Source organism: Herpailurus yagouaroundi, unplaced genomic scaffold, assembly GCF_014898765.1.
Source record: "Herpailurus yagouaroundi ecotype Mexico unplaced genomic scaffold, PumYag 197, whole genome shotgun sequence".
In the NCBI taxonomy this organism is placed as follows: domain Eukaryota; kingdom Metazoa; phylum Chordata; class Mammalia; order Carnivora; family Felidae; genus Herpailurus; species Herpailurus yagouaroundi.
Window position 1 is genome coordinate 17296686 of NW_024412428.1, and position 12527 is coordinate 17309212.

At 42.3% G+C, this 12527-nt stretch overlaps 1 protein-coding gene and 1 long non-coding RNA gene across 3 annotated transcripts in view; one reads left to right on the forward strand and one right to left on the reverse strand.

Annotated features, from left to right (window-relative positions):
* The window catches only part of LHFPL6 (LHFPL tetraspan subfamily member 6), a 251789-nt gene that overhangs the window by 136654 nt on the left and 102608 nt on the right, over positions 1 to 12527 (reverse strand). The window lies entirely within an intron of this gene.
* The window catches only part of LOC121012883 (uncharacterized), a 12592-nt gene continuing 5427 nt past the window's right edge, over positions 5363 to 12527 (forward strand). The window contains exon 1 of the long non-coding RNA XR_005782376.1: positions 5363 to 5462. This is a non-coding gene — a long non-coding RNA (uncharacterized LOC121012883). The remainder of the gene's footprint in view (positions 5463 to 12527) is intronic.

A 12527-nucleotide genomic window follows, 5' to 3' on the forward strand; every position in this document is an offset into this window, starting at 1 on the left:
AATGACTCAAGGGAAATCTGTTCTTCCCCGCCGCCCAGTAGTCCTTGTTTGTTTCAGTAGACATTAACCGCACCATGGACAAGAAGAAAAAGAAATAGGGAAAGGAGGATGAAACCAGTTCATTTTGTTGCTTACTAGGTTTTTGGTAGAATTCTGGTAAATGCAAGACTGAACTAGAAAACAGATGAAAATAAGATTTCCACTTTGGAACTTCATTTATTCGCGTGTTCCTTCATCGCCACCACTGCGAACAGTGTGAAGGCAGTTATGAAAATCGGTACATTTTCAGGGGACAAGAAATCAGGATGGACCTGTGATAGCACTTTGACCTCTGTATCACCAAGTTGGCACTTAGCATGCACTGGTTTGTGCCATTAGTATTGTTAGTAATAATAACAGTTGGCATTCATTGCCCTTTTACTGAGTTCTGGGCTATGTACAGCACCTTATGATGTTTCTAAGCCTTATAGCAACCCTTCCAGTGTTATCATTCCCACTTTACTGACAAGAAAACAAAGGCCCGGGGTAAGTAATATGCTGGAGGCCACAAAGTCTCCTGGGTCAGCGGTAGCATAAGGTTTGGACTAAGACTGGCTGACCCTCAAAGTCTCTCCACACAGGGGCACCTGGCTGGCTCAGTCAGTTAAGTGTCTGACTTCTGCTCAGGTCATGATCTCGCAGTTCAGGGGTTTGAGCCCCACGTCGGGCTGGGTGCTGAGAGCTCAGAACCTGGAGCCTGCTTTGGATTCTTTGTCTCCTTCTCTCTCTGCCCCTCCCCTGCTTGCACTCCGTCCTCTCTCTCGAAAATAAATAAACACTAAAAAAAATTTTTTTTTTAAGTCTCTCCACACAACTTTCTCAATGTCAGGTGTAACTGTTTACATGCCTCATGCTCTTTCCTAATGAGACTATAAGCATCCAATGGATGCTGGAAGGGGAATTCCTAGGGGTGCAAGGACCTAGAAGTCCCATAGTTTTGCATCTTTTATTGTTTCCTGTGCACTGCTCCATAAGTGGTATTGATTGTGTCTCCATTTTCGTTGGGGATTTCTGTTTGTTTTAGCATCATTTTTGTTTGTACAAAAAGGCCAGCTGCAGCTGTGCAGTGGGTACAGATTATTTTTTTAAGTGTATCTCAACTTTGTGCTATCACTTATAAGTGGGAAGTATATATATATATGTGTGTATATATATATATACACATATGTATATGTGTATATATATATATATATACACATATATATATATATATACACACACACACAGATCCATCCCAGGGGTACCTTGGAAGGAGACAGAGGGGTGTAAGCAGCATTATCCTACGCGATCCCTGAGCATTGATGCCAACGTGGTGACTGTGGTCAGAGTGTCTTGCTCTACTCTAAAGACGGATTTGTCAGGACGACAAGGCATCACTATCTGTCACTGCAAGTGTAAGTGCCATCTTGCCAGCTTGAGTTGCAGGGGTCACTCTGGGCCCCTTGTACAGAATAGAAAGCAAATGCTAACATGCCAGGGTGTCAGATTTCAAAAGAGAAGACAGTGTAGCTCCTTGCTGGATTACTCTGCCTCAATAATTTAGAACAAGTGGGTAGACCCAAAGAAAAAAACGAAATTGTGTCTTTGCTTATTAAAAAAAATGGTAAAAGTTGTCTGAACAGTCTTGTTAATTTATTCAATGACACTTAATCAGCACACAACAGACACTCTAGTACAAAGGCTACTTTGGAGGCAGCAGCGGCTTACATGAGGGTCAACGCCCAACTCAGTGAATGTGTATTTACCTTAACTCGCTGATCAATGAAATGAGAGCTGTTTCTCAGAAATGAAGCGTATAATCTTGGAAGCTTTTGGAAACGATCACATGGACAGAAAGGGTCACTTTGGAAAGCTTTCTTCCAACAAGTATTAAAAATGATAAATGGACCATCCGTCAGTTTGGGCAATACTCCCCTCCAACATTATTCAAGAAACAGATGGAGACGGAATAGAGATTCTTCAACTCCCAAGCCTTCTAGTGCCTTTTGGGTTTGATTTTTAGTAGAAAAAAAGAGCATTCTCTACATTTTTTAGTAGACAAAGGATCGTGCTTCAGCCTGGAGTCCTCCTGTCCTGCTCTAGCTGCACCACTGGTTTCCTCAGTGACCTTGGGTAAAGCACTTAACCTTCTTGCATTTTAGCGTGTCCAACTGTGAAATAAGAAAGATAATGACAACAACAATAATAAGGCTTAGCACCTACATACCTCACTGAAGTGTTTTATGAATTCATCATATTGGGCTTGGAAGGGGCGTTTATGCTTTAAAAGCATTTGACAATAGTCAGCAAATTTCCACATTAATGTAACATATATGGTCCAAAGAATTACCTGAGAGGTTTTGCCCAGTAAGTGGGCGCAGGTTACTCTGTGGGCAAGTAACACTAAAAGAAATACAATTGCTTTTGCTATTAACCCCCGGGGAGGGAGGTGGGGAGGGGAGGCAATTTTAAAACATTGTGTCCAGTTTGGAAAGAATTATAAAAAGATCCAAGTGCCAGATAAGCCTCTGACGGTTTCAGTGGGGGCTATGAGACTAGGTAATGGATCATCAGTGAGGTAGGTAATTCTTCCTATTATCGCAGAAGTTTGTTCTTTGTCCCAATCCCGCCCTTAACACTATCACCATGCCCCCTTCTCTCACTCTCCAACATTTAACATCCTTCTCTCCCAGCAAAGATGCAACTTCTTTTTTTTTTTTTTAGGTTTATTTATTTCGAGAGAGAGAGAGAGAGAGTGGGACAGGGACAGAGAAAGAGGGAGAGAGAGAGAGAATCCCAAGTAGGCATCACACCGTCAGTGCAGAGCCCAATGCGGGGCTCGAACCCAGGAACCACAAGATCATGACTTGAGCCAAAGTCGGATGCTTAACCGACTGAGCCACCCAGGTGCCCCAAAGATACAACTTCTAAGCAGACTTTTCAGGTTATATCCTGCTTCTATCACTCTAGCACACGGAGAAAATCTTAACTGCTAAACGCAGCCCTAATTATGTCTTGTTAGATCATGGAATGTATTCCTACCTATAACGAACTTTATGCCAGCACATGTCCCTGTTAGACTGCCAGCATAGGTGCCAAGCCCAGAGCCCCCACTTCCTGAGAAGTTAACGTGAGCCAAGAACAGCACCCTCAGTTCTGGGACCATACAAGGAATGGTGCTAATTAGTTTTGAAGCAGTCTAGAAATTCATCATGGGGCAAGGTTTCAAAAGTACGTTGTCACCAATACATACTACTTGGACTCAACACATGTGACTTTGTAAATCACTTCAGATTCTATATCCTTCATCAGGAACGTGGAAGTTGTGGGCAAAAAACCTCCCTAATGGAAACCTGTTCAGGTTATGTGGCTCCTATACCCTCCTTTGTCTGTTGGGCTTACTTTCCTTTTGCTCCATCTCTCATGAGTGATCCGCACAGCATCACTTAAAGACTCCCATCTGTTGTTTCTTACACAAACAGATCCACCAGCACGTTTGCTGAATCCTGATCTGTTCCTTACTGTGGAAGGTCTTGTGGCATCTCGTCAAGTGGTTGTGGTTGACGCCCACATTGTAACTGGTGTGCAGAAGTCATTGAACAATGACAATAGGACCTGGACGCTAACCATTGGGAGGTCTAGGATACTACTGTACAACCATGAAGAATTGCTTTGCAAGGCTGACACTTTCTTCTATTTCTAGAGCCAAAGAATCTCTTTGATGGAGCACTAACCTGGAAGTCAGGAGACCAACATTCTAGTCCCAGTGCTACCCCTGAGCAGGCATGGGCACTAGACAAGGTACTTCAGTTCCCTAAGCCAATGTTTCTTCTAAAGGGTTGAACTTAATGATCTCTTAGCTCCCCATGAATCTTAAAAGAGATATGTAATAATATGATTCCATTACTTTTCATACTATGTGTACTTAAAAGATATATTAAAGGAATGGAGAAATAAGCTGTGCTTTTTTGAATGAATGATTATGATTTTCTGTGCAACCTTTGGAGAGCTGGAGCAAAGCATAAACTTCTATTTAGAGATCCACAGAACAAACAAACAAAAAACCAATCCACACAAATAAGAAAAGGTAACAGACATGAAATTAAAGGCAATCAACAACTTAAGTATAAAATCAAAACTGCCGTTTCAATACCAGAAATGAGAAAGCTGCAGACAACAAATAAAAGAGCAATAGCTAACAACAACAATAACAACAAACCATGAAATAATGGAATAAAGAGGATTCTATGGGGGTCGTGGCCCCCTCTGTACATCTCTCCTTCCTATTCGCCAGTCCCCCAAAATGCAGGAACTGTTTGGGTGTTTTCCTATGCACTGAATAGAGAGAACAGAGTCATAATAGAAGTACAAACCAGGAGGGGAATCTGTTCATAAAAAGCCAAGTAGGGAAACAAAGCAGGGTGGACAAAATGAGAATTCCTAAATGGGTGCATGAATGGATCAGCATAATAAGATGCCCAAAGGAGAGACAGTCCTAGCTTGGCCAGTGGGAGGGTTTCTCAGGTGTGTCTATCTCTGTCTTTGCTCCGTCTCCACTCTGGAAAAAAAATGATGCCGGTGCAATGAATGCAGCTCTTCTGGGGAGGTCAGGGAAGTAGTCACTAATGCTGGAATTACAGCCACATCTGTGGTCATGTCATTAGCTGTAAAGCCAAGCATCTGCCACAAAATTGTAACTATGATGTGTGAACCGCTAACACCAACAATTAAAACAATAACACCGCAAAGCCTCGAGGAATCTTTAATTATTCATTTATTTGGAAAGTAAGGCTAAAGAGGACAGCTGCTCAAGATAAAGCTCTTCCTTACTCATTCTTACTTATTTGGTTTTAGAACTTTTTCTGTTGGTAATGTGACTTTCCTCCCCGTTTAATAAACCCTGATTTTCCTGCAAGTCCTACAAAAAGATCCATGTTAAATCCCAGTACTTCCCATTACATCAGGCATTGTGAGCAAAATATCAGCTCTCTAAAACAACCCAAACTTCACTAGCATAAGGGCCATACTGGTATTTAACACACTTGAATTTTACAATTAAAATATAGTGACTGCTGCATGCCTCTATATTTAGTCAACAAAAATTTCTAAGTCATATCCTGTGGCACACTTAAACTACTCTAAGACTTTACAGTCTAGAAGACAGAAAAGGGGATGAGCGAGAAAAACAATACAATCTGTTATGCAATAATGTCATGCAGGTATTACAGATTTTGAGCCATAAATAAGCAAGAAGGGGGAAGGGGTGACTTCTGAATGGGAATTAAAGAAAGACTCATGGCAGAGGCGGGCATGTGAAGTGATTCCTAGTCTGGGCAAAGAGAGAAAATGACATTTCTGACAGCTGGGTTAGCATGAAGGGTCACTCAGAAGCAAGTGAGAACAGAGGGAGCTTCGGAGATGGGGAATGGGCACCACTAGCCGAAGTCGTGGATATGGCCTTGGAGGAATATGGAGGATGGGTTATAGAGGACTTACTTAAAGAGTCTGGAATTTATTTGGAAATCAAGAGATAAGTCAACTAACTTTTTTTTTTTTTTTTTTTTTGGTAATCGGGGAGCCACAGTTCATCACGGCCCTTTAAGGATTATCTGTCTCATAAGGATGAGCAAGATTGCTTGTGAGGGAAATCTCTGGAGTCCTCATGGGGGGCTACAATCCAAGTGTAAGAAGGACTTAGTGGGGACATGGAGTAGGGGTGATAGGAAAGGACAGTGACCTGCTTCCTCCGAGGGCAGGGCTGTGCAAAACAACTTTCTGCCGTGACGGAAACACTCTACATCTGCACCGTCTGACGTGGTAGCCACCAGCCACACATGCCCAATAAGCACTTGAAATGTGGCCCGTGGGATGAAAAAATTGAATTTAAAATTTTGTTTAATTGTAGTTAAGTTGAAAGGAGCACATGTATCTAGTGACTATTCTGTTAGCACAGTTGTCAAGTAACAAATACTGCACAGAGAAGATGTCAAAGAAACCGAAAGAAAGAAACTAAAGGTGTTTAAGTAACAGAAGGCAGAAATTCACATTAGTTTTGGTAACTTTCCAAAAATTCTGACAGGAGTCCAACATCTATTGAAGTACATTAAGCAGTGACCTTCTAGAGGGCAGGAATAGTCTCGTTCATCTTTTCCTCTTTTGGTCCCTAGTACAGTCTCAAGTGCTATAAGCACTCCATAAACAATTTGGAATGAATCCATGAATGAGTTAGTGAATGAACACAGTATGTATATGTAGCTTAGAGGTCATCATTTAAAGAACCGAATTTAGGAAAACGTCTGAATGGGTGAAACTGGCAACTGTGGGCTACCCTCTATAGCTTCATTCCCTGGTTGCTCCAAAAATCAAAATACTAGAGCATATGAACTGGGCAGCTGGAATAACTGAAGTTTCATTTTCTTAGTGAAATTGGGAATTTTATTTTTGCTCAAGAGCTTTAAAAAAAACCAAAGGATTCATATGAATGGTAGAATCTTAACACCATCATGGTTTAATGCTTTGACAAAGCAATGTCCTGATTATAAAAGAAATACATACTTTTTATAGAAACTTTGGAATGTATCAAAATAATAAAAGGAAAAAATCAAAGTTATCCACAATTCTTTAAAAAAAATTTTTTTTGATGTTTATTCATTTTTGAAAGACAGAGACAGAGAGCACAAGCAGGGGTGAGATGGAGAGAGAGGGGGACACAGAATCCGAAGCAGGCTCAGGCTCCGAGGTGTCAGCACAGAGCCCAAAGTGGGGCTTGAACTCACGAACCGTGAGAACATGACCTGAGCTCAAGTCGGATGCTTAATCGACTGAGCCACCCAGGCACCCCAAAAGTTATCCACAATTCTATAGCCAAAAACATTACCTGTTGAGATAGTATATTTTTCCTTTGTCTTTTTTCACTATCCATTCTTCTTCTTTCCAAATAAGGCAAATCTTCATAGCATAAGCAATGTCCACATTCTTCTAACAGTCTTAATAGCTGCATAATATTCTGACACGTGAAAATGCCATAATTTATACAACTATACCCCTACTATTGGTCATCTACATTGTTTCCAATATTCTAGAATGCCATTTGGCAATTTATATCGAGACACTTAAAATAGCTAGTAACTACGTCAGGAAAATATCTTAAGGAAATCATCCTTAGTGGGCATCAGAGAATTATTTATAAGGTTCTCAAAAGAATTTAACATCAAATAATAAAAGAATACTAGTAAACTATGTTACATGAACATTAAAACTTGTTAAAGTTGTTGTTGAAAAATTTGACATAGGGGCGCCTGGGTGGCGCAGTCAGTTAAGCGTCCGACTTCAGCCAGGTCACGACCTCGCGGTCCGGGAGTTCGAGCCCCGCGTCGGGCTCTGGGCTGATGGCTCAGAGCCTGGAGCCTGTTTCCGATTCTGTGTCTCCCTCTCTCTCTCTGCCCCTCCCCCGTTCATGCTCTGTCTCTCTCTGTCCCAAAAAATAAATAAATGTTGAAAAAAAAATTAAAAAAAAAAAAAGAAAAATTTGAAATAAGATAGAAAATATTTATGAGAGTAAGTGAAAAACATGATATCAAATTACACAGGTAGTATAGTCACCAGTTTTTAAACCAAAAGAAAAACGTAGGCATTGAGAGTAAAAATAAAAGCCTGGGAAGCACACAGCAAAAATATCAGCAGTGTTTTGTTTCTGGTTTGTTTTTGTTTGTTTGTTTGTTTTTAAATTTCAGTAGAGTTAACATGCAGTGTTATATTAGTTTCAGGTGTACAACATAAAAATATTAGCAATGGTTATCCTTGGTTGAGAGGCTAGACAGCAATTACATTTGCTTCCATCCCCAACATTTCCATATATTAAAATCTCTGGGGGCGCCTGGGTGGCGCAGTCGGTTAAGCATCCGACTTCAGCCAGGTCACGATCTCGCGGTCTGTGAGTTCGAGCCCCGCGTCAGGCTCTGGGCTGATGGCTCAGAGCCTGGAGCCTGTTTCCGATTCTGTGTCTCCCTCTCTCTCTGCCCCTCCCCCGTTCATGCTCTGTCTCTCTCTGTCCCAAAAATAAATAAACGTTGAAAAAAAAATTTTTTTTAAATAAAATATCTGTAACAGACACAATTATCTCTCAAGGAATTCACTGAGTGTCCTGGTTAAGACCTCAGAGTACTCTGATGCTGTCACAATGACCTCAAGGAAGACATCACGATGACATCCAAGAACAACTCACTTAAGGTGTTTAGAACACTGTAACACAGGTCCTCCTATCCCTAAAAAGGGAAGCAAGCGAGCATGAGTGCTAAGCAGAGCCTTGGGGACTTTAAACAGAGTGCACGTTCTTATCTCTCTTCTGAGAGAGGCACAAGGACTTGGTGAGCGTGCTTAAAACCTTAGATGACAATCATAGAGTGTTAACTTCATCTGCTTCCCATTGGAAAGAAAAATCATTGGGGCACCTGGGTGTCTCAGTCGGTTAAGCATCTGACTCTGGGTGTTGGCTCGGGTCATGATCTCATGGTTTGTGAGATCGAGCCCCACATCAGGCTCCGTGCTGACAGCAAGGAGCCTGCTTGGGATTCTCTTCCTCCCTCTCTCTCTGCCCCTCCCCTGCGTGCACACTCACATGCACGCGCACACACACACACACACACACACACACACACACACACACACTCTCTCTCTGTCTCTCTGTCTCTCTCTCAAAATAAATAAATAAACTTTAAAAAATTTAAAAAGAGAAAGAAAATCCATTATGTAACCATGTCAAAGAGGCTTACATCCCATGCAGGAGAGTCTGTCAAGGGTCATCCATAATACAGTGCAAATACACTGGGCAGGTGGTATTGGTTTATAGTCATGACCACAGTGCTGGACCAACTTCCCATGAGGAAAGGCAGTAAGTATGGCCAAAGCACAATGGCCTCAGGTGCTACTGTAACCATTTGCAGGACTATTGTTAGTGCTGTCTTTGCACGCTGCACCGAAGGAAGGCACCGTGCTAAGCTTTCACCGTTTTGCAGATGAAGAAATATTAATTAAGAGCTTATTAATATCCCTGTTTTACATATGGGAAAACTGAAGGATGGAAAGGGTAAGTGGGTTGGCCGAGGTCCCTTACGAATGAAGTGTCAGAGGTGGGATTTCAACCCAGGCAGTCTGCCTCCAGAGTCTGCCTTTGCTCTCTCACCCCCGTCCAGCTCTGCCATGCTCTTAACCTCTGCTCCGAACACTGTTTACACAATCAAAATGAAGTTCACATACTTATCTACATGTAAGCCATTTCTAGTCAATGTGAACAATTATCCCAATAACATCAAAGTGAACAGTAATTCAAAGAACCCCCCTTTAATAGATACAGCTCACAAAACCACAGATTCACTGGAATACATCGTTTGAATTACATTCCACAGTCATTTAAGACTTAATTTGAATAAGGGAGCCTGGATGGCTCACTCAGTTAGGCATCCTACTCTTGATTTCCGCTCAGGTCATGATCTCAGCTTCATGGGATCGAGCCCCACATTGGGCTCTGCACTGACAGGGCGTGCTTAGGATTCTCTCTCTCTCTCTCTCTCTCTCTCTCTCTCTCTCTGCCCTCCCCTGCTCATGTGCTCACACTCTCTCTCTTAAAATAAGTTAATAAACATTTAAGATTTAATTTGAATAAAGTTTAGCAAACTTACTGTATTGTAGTACCCACAGACAAATAGGATTGCCTGGGGCCAAAATAATTGTTTCTCTGACTGAGATTATGGGCATTCCTTTCCCATTACTTAGTACTGAATTTTCTATTTTTATTAGGACACTGTACCACTGATCACATGAGCTGGAAGCAAGAAAGTCATTTAGCTATGTGACTGTGAATTGTCCGTATCTTCATGGCACTGCATTCCATTTGTCATCCTTAGACATTTAGTTAGAACAAGAAACGAGCACACCCCATGCTCCCATCCCAAATTCTCTTTGTCCTCCACATTCTTAACTGTTGGTAGAAGGGAGTGATTGAAAACACTCACACAAGGGGCGCCTGGGTGGCTCAGCTGGTTAAATGTCCGACTTCGGCTCAGGTCACGATTGCATGATTCATGGGTTAGAGTCCTGCATTGGGATCTGTGCTGACAGCTTGGAGCCTGGAGCCTGCTTTGGATTCTGTGTCTCCCTCTCTCTCGGCCCCTCCCCTGCTTAGACTCTCTCTCTCTCTTTCAGAAATAAACATTTAAAAAAAAAGTTGAACCAAGTCAATGTTGAAACATAAAAGAAAAAGAGGTTTGCAGAAACAGACATTGTGATTCAAACAGGAAGTCTATTTTCCAAATACATTCACTGTATTGCCTTGGGACCTTGTAACACAGTTTATTAACATGAAAATGTGTCTCAAGTCAATGGATCTTTTCAGATTTCAGGGTGTGGGTCTCCCAGAACCTCTTTACTAAGTTATATTCCTAGTTTACAACCTCTGGCACTCTGACTTGTGGTTTCTTTCTTTCTTTCTTTCTTTTTTTCTTTCTTTTTTTAATGTTTATTTATTTATTTTGGCAGAAAGAGAGAGAGACAGAGAGCCAGGGAAGGGTGGAGAAAGCGGGAGGGAGAGAATCCCAAGTAGGCTCTAAGCCTTCAGCTCAGAGCCTGACACGGGGCTGGAACCCACAAACCGTGAGATAATGAGTCATACGCTTAACCAACAGGCACCCCTGTGGTTTCGTTTAACAGGATTCTCTGCATCTAGTGAATCATGGTTTATAATAATAATATATTTCATTTGCGTTGTACTTTATAGTCTTGAAAGCATTTGTTGAGTGATCATAACATTTCAGTTATGGGCATAAAAAAAGAAACAATGTCCTTTTTAGAGACTGGGTGTGACATAACATCAAAGTGAATAATAATTCGAAGGGTTCTGGTCTTACAAAGACCAAAGAGTGGTGTTCTCACAAGGAGCAGGACTTAACTCCTTTCAACAGTCAGAATGGGATTTGCTGGTAAGTACATGGTCATCCTATGACTCAAGCATCATAGACGGCTTACTACTTGCCAAGAATTGCTGGGTGTCAAATTAATATTTGTAACAGGCCTCCAAAGTGCTAGGTCCCAAGCCTGGGCTGGGGACAGGAGAAGCCTGTGATGTAACTCAAGGATGTTTTTCGTAACTTGCCAGCTTATGCGGCTGTACGGCCAAGGTTGGGACCATCAGTGCTGTGGAGAGAGGCTAGGCTTCAAGAAATCAGGTGACCTGGAATTAAAATCCTGTCTCAATTGCTTACCATCCAGGTGACCTTGAGAGTCATTTTACTTTCCTGAGTTTCATTTTCTTTATCTACAGCCAACGGAAACAACCTCTCAGGACAAATGTATAGGTAAGATAGGTAATGGATATAAAGTGCCTCGCACATCATTCAACTAATAGAAGCTCTATGGAAAAGAGAGATTGGGGGAACAAAAAATTGACGGAGAGCTCAACCAACTCAATCCCTCGATACTCGATGAGACCAGTGTTATGAAACGTGACATAACAGATCCCAGAGAAGGCTCTTTACACCTCAGCACCTCAAAAATCCATGCATGCATGTCATTTATACCTCCCAAATGCAGAGAAGGACCAAGTGTCTGAGTGCTGAAGAAAGACATCCCACCAGCACATGGCAGGCTGGTGAAGTCCCCGGCAGAGAGCTCTAGAAAAGAGTGCGCAGCTTTGTGAACAGCCGGACCTAACACAGTCACCACAGGAAGGCAGGCAATCTGCTGCTAGTGAAAATAACAGTGACACCCCATTTTTGAAAACAGTTGCCCTGCTGACCACTACAGAGGTCCAGGGGTCCCTCGTGCCACAGGCATCTTCAATGACCGATGGGCGTCAAGTGCAGCCGTTACCTTCCAGGAGCCCTGGGTTTAGTGCAATCCCCAGAAGCAGAGGGCCCAGCACTGGGAGCATCTCTGCCATGGAGGCTGCAGGTGGCCCCATGAAACCTACGTACTAACTGGAATCCCAACACTTCCCAACCCCAAATGCAGACGCTTATCCCAAATCCAACATCTGGCTGGAAATCGTGGAGCCATAAAAATAAGACTGAACAATTAAAACTTCAGGAGGGAAGAAGTATGGATTTAGTGATAGATCATTCAGCTCATGATCTTGAGCAAGTAAACTACTTTCTAAATCCACTAGTGGGCTCTAAGCCAGACCCCCACTTACTGCCGTCTGCAAGAGGCAGACCAGGGCACTATGTCAGGTTTTATGGTAATGCCAAGCAAAAGTGAGGTAGGAAATCTGGTGATCGCTAAACCACGAGGGCTTCAGTTTGCAAACACTACAGAGGGGAAAGGTCAAGGTGAGAGAGGTCTGAAAGAGCTGATTTTACCCTCCATATGTGGGCTGTACTATTACGGACTTCACTCTGATTAAGGGAGAGAAATGAATTCTCTCACTCAATAGGATCTTCTTCTTCCTCTTCCTCTTCCTCTTCTTCTTCCTCTCCTTCTCCTTCTCCTTCTCCTTCTCCTTCTCCTTCTCCTTCTCC